Genomic DNA, 4,913 nt, shown 5'->3' with positions numbered 1-4,913 from the left:
TGAATACACTCTTTCCTCCCCAACTTGCTTCTTGGTCATGATGTTTGTGCAGAAGTAAAACCCTGACTAAGACCTCTTTCTTTTCCTCTCCTCCCCTCCCCCCCTCCCCTCCCCTCCCTCCCCTCCCCTCCTCCCTCTTCTCTCCTCTTCTCTTCTCTCTCTCTCAGCACGCCCCCAGCCCCTCTTCCCATGATGACTTCCCTGGTCCTTGGGTACTCAAGAGCACCTTCAGCTGGTAGCACAATAAACTGGCATTTAATATCATCTAATCTGGCTTGAATTGGCTCGTTTCACTGGCAGAGAAATAATTTATCATTGTTTACAGAAAACTCTTTGGAGTAAAGGCATGTCCTTGAGGACTGAGCCACTCCACAAAACGAGTTTACAACAAACTTGTTTAAAATAATCTTGCGTTAAAGATGTGTGCTAGGACTGAGCTTACACAAGCTTTTCCAGTTCATGATCTCGGGGTCACAGTGTGATCAAATACCCTGCAATACCTCTCCACTTCTAATTCTATTGAGTCTTCTCTCTCTCGGGTAATTTGGCTAGGGAATTATTGTTTAATTTTCCAAATAGCCAGCTCTGTTTGATTGATCCCATGTGGTGGTGTTTGTTTGAGACAGGATATCAGGGTAAGTAGACCGACTTCAAATTTCTGTTGTAGTTGAGGATAACCTTGAACTTCTGATCCCCCTCCCTTGACCGAAGTACTTGGATTATAAGCATGTACCACCAGGCCTGGCTTGTTTGTGTGTTTGTCAGTATTGTTTGAGACAGAGTCTGACTACGTAGCTCTGTCTAGCCTCAAACTGGCTATGTAGAGCAGGCTAGCTTTGAACCTACAGAAATCCACCCAACTCAGCCTCCCAAGAGCAGGGGTGGGGTCCTGCCTCACATCTTGTTTTATGTGGTCCTGGAGTTGAGCCCCAGGCTTGATCTGTGCTGTGTAAGTGCTCACCAGCTGTACTACATCCCAGCTTCTAATTTTAAAACACAGTCTATTGGTCCACATGTCTTTATTGGTGAGTTGAAGACATTTTACATTTACGGTCATTGTCAAGAGATTTTTACTAATCTCCGTGGCTGGCGGGCTGCCCAGGTTGCTGTCCTTTACTTTCTCCCCTAGGTAGCACCCCCCTATCCCCCATGCATGTTGCAGGACAGAGGCTCTCTCTTTCTCCTCCATGTGTACTCCTCCCTGTATCCTCTGCTGCGCTGACTCAAGGGTTGCCTTAGTTTGCAGGTAACAAGCGACTCGAAGTGTCTTTGCTTCTCCATCAAATTTAAAGGCTAGCTTGGTTGGATACAGTGGTCTTGGCTGGAGGTTATTCATTCTTGGGACTTGAATATATTGTTACAACCATCCATAACTGCCCATTTCCTGGCATTTAGTGTTGCTATTGAGAGATTTGAAGAGTCCTTGCTGTGAGCTCTATCCACAGGATAGTTCCGGTGCCCACAGCACCCATTCGGAATGTAACAGCCCCCCCCCCCACTTTAGTAGTGACTTTGAAAACGAGGTCCCTGGTGCTGGAAAAGACTCTAAATGTGCTAATCTTGCTTTTCGGCTTCTGTAGTTCTGCTCCCGACTCACTGTTCTTGTTAACTGAAGCACGTCATCCAGGTCAGGGATTTGTGCTTAAAGTTCACCCTGTGAAAGGCTGGGAGCTACAAGATTAGCATCTAGAACTACGGGGCTGATTGCTATGAGCTCCTGGTTCCATTTTTTTCTTAACACTCATTTCCAAGGCCCTGGTTTTATGAGGGTCTGTGACCTTTTCTGTGGGGAGATTTAAAAAAACAAACTAGGAAAAACATAGAGGGCACAGGTCAGTCTTATCTTCAGGGACCTGGTGAGGAGCCGTCTGTCTGTCTTTAGCTCCTGCAGCCTTCCTCACCTGGGTGTGCGGAGTCCTCGTTGTTTGGGTGGGGATTTTTCTTTACCAGGAGTTTTGGGGGCAGGTTGAGACCCAGGCAAGGAAGGGCTCAGCCAATCGAATCCTCTGGTGAGTAATCCACTGGCCCTGTTGCATGGAGAGTACAGTTAGCAATTTTTATCTTCTGAGCTTTTTTGATACGGGGTCCATCTGTCCCCTAGGAACGGGCAAAAGGTAGAAGATTGGCCCCATTTTTGCCTGTCTCAAGGTCATATTTAAAGTTTTTCCCCCCTTTTTTTATCTGTCTTGAGCTTTGTGGCCATAGGCTTCATGTAACTTTTTAAGTTAACATTTAGAACGTTTTGTCAGATTTAGGGAAACTTTGACCACACAAGCTGAGCTATTGTCAAAGCCCAGAGAGAAGGGCTCTAAAACCCAAATCTAGGAATAATGTGTGGGTTTGAGCAGTCAGCGGTTTTAGTAGCTCCCAGTTGTGTGGTCTGTGGGGTTTGGCAGCCATCTGTCTTCTGATAGTGGCAGGGAGTGTGGGTCTATTGTCTGTCGAGAGCATTCCACCCTGTTCGGCTTCTTTCTTCTTGGCTACTTAGTTTCTCTGTGTAGGACAAACACTGGAGCAATTCAGGTTCAGGCGGTGAACCTGTATCTAGAGAGTCCGCGGGTTCTAGGGCTGCCTTCTCTGTGTCCTGTTCCCTCGTGCCCACGGGGATTCTCTTTTTGATATTTTTTTTCCTGGTTGGGGTAAGGAGACATCCATTCACCACCATGGAGCTACACCCCGCTGTGGGCTCCGTCTGGTTGTGGAGCCTGGCTGCTGTTTGGAAGCGGTTGCCTGGCGAGGGGCTGGTCCAGGAGAAGGGGGCTGGCCCAGGAGAAGCGCCCTGCTGTTTGGCTCAGCATTTAAGAGGCCTGGTTACATTTGCAGAGGACACAGGCATTATCCCCACTCCCACTTCTCTTCTTTTGAAATTTGCTTTCAGAATTATTTATTTTTTACGATCTATTTATTTTATATATGAGTACACTGTAGCTGTCTTCAGACACACCAGAAGGCGGCATCGGACCCCATTACAGATGGTTGGGAGCCACCCTGTGGTTGCTGGGAATTGTACTCAGGACCTCCGGAAGAGCAGTCAGTGATCTTAACCACTGAATCATCTTTCCAGCCCCAGAATTATTTATTTTATGTGTATGAATGTTCTGCCTGCCTGTATCACATGCATAGCTGGTGTCTTAGGGTTTTACTACTGTAAACAGACACTGTGGCCAAGGCACTCTTTTTTTTTTAATTGCTTATTTTATTTATTTACATTTCAAATGTTAACCCCCTTCCTGTTTTCCCCTCTGCAAACCTTCTGGTTCTATGAGGGTGTCTCCCCACTCCCACCTTACCACCCTAGCATTCCCCTATGCTGGGGCATTGAGCCTTCACAGGATCAAGGGCCACCCCTCCCATTAATGGGACCTCACATTACCAGGATGGCCTATTGAGCCCCACTTAAAGCATTCCACTGCTTTCTAAATCCAAAGTCCCAAAACCCATATTCTTCCAAAATATGGTCAAGCCTATCACAGCAATACTCCAGTCCTGGTATCAACTTCTGTCTTATGCTGTGGACCCCCCTGGGTCTATGCAAGAACAAGAAGTGCTCTTAACTGCTGAGCTGCCTTCCCAGTACCTCTTTTCTTTTTTAATAACGTCAAACCTAGTAACAGGAACAAAAATATTCACCAGTTTATTTGGAGACTCTATTGCCATCAGGCCTCACGCTATCCCTTACTCTTCATATCGCCTGTGTACACTTCCTCAGAGTAATCCCTATTAACTGCTGGGTTGTCAGTGGGAATGAGGATCAACAAGAAACAGAAACCATCTTTGTAAAACACCTGAATGATCCTGGAGAAACATCTGGTTTTGAAGGTTCACCATCTGATATCTTTCATGGCTGAAAGGGAATCTAAGTTCTGTTTAGAACCCAGTGGGTGTGTTCTATAAAAATATACCTCAAAATCAAAAGCCATCATGGAGGTCTGGTATCTCCTTGGTCTGATATAGGGAATGCACTGTACCTACGATGGTATACATGGGGGAGAAGGATGTAGCCTGGGGTAAGTGGCCCCAAAAATAAAGGAACAGAAGAGAGTAACTTCATTGTCTCTTCATAAGAGGAGTTCATATCTCACCACCACAAGAGGAAGAAATCCAGCTGTAACCAGAAAGATCGAAAGATGTTCCATCTCTGCTCATCCCCCCAGCCTCACCATCCTGCTGTGGCTACACTGTTGCAGGGCGCTGTGGCCTTCCTGTGCTAGAGCAGGACATGTGGTAATTGGGTTTACTAGAACCTTCTAATCCCAAGGGTCGCACATTTTTGAGGAGATATGCAAAAGGCAGAGGAACCCAGCAACTGAATGGCTCTGCTCATCGAGGGGCCATGAAGAGGGACAGGACTGCCTCCACTTACCATCTCTAGGGGACCAACGGTAAATTTGGTGAGAATTTCTCCACCAGGCATCAGGGTTTTTAAGAAGTTGTCTTAGTCAGGGTTACTATCGCTGTGATGAAACAATGTTGCAGAGAGCAACTTGAAGAGGAAACGGTTCAATGGCTTACACTTGCTTATTGAAGTTCAGTGAGACTCAGGTAGTGAGGGTCGGAACTCAAAACTGGGCGGGACCTGGAAGCAAGAGCAGATGAGACCACGGAGGAGTGCTGCTTGCTGGCTTGTTTACATCGTGCCTAGCCTGCTTTCTCAAGCACTGCACCCAGGACCACAAGCCCAAGGGTGACCCCACCGACAATGGCTAAGTTCTCCCGCATTAATTGCCTATAAAGAAAATGCCCTACAGCCAGATCTCACGAAGGCATTTTCTCAACTCAGGTTCCCTTTTCTCAGAAGACTCGTGTCAATTATGACATACAGCCAGACAGCACAGAGGTCCTCCTGGCACATGATCAAAAGAGTTTCTGGATGAGAGAAAAATCTCTCAAAGCTTACCCAGTGTCAAGTCAAC

Source organism: Rattus rattus, chromosome 1 (genome assembly GCF_011064425.1).
Source record: "Rattus rattus isolate New Zealand chromosome 1, Rrattus_CSIRO_v1, whole genome shotgun sequence".
Taxonomy (NCBI): Eukaryota; Metazoa; Chordata; class Mammalia; order Rodentia; family Muridae; genus Rattus; species Rattus rattus.
This window is presented reverse-complemented; position numbering follows the sequence as displayed.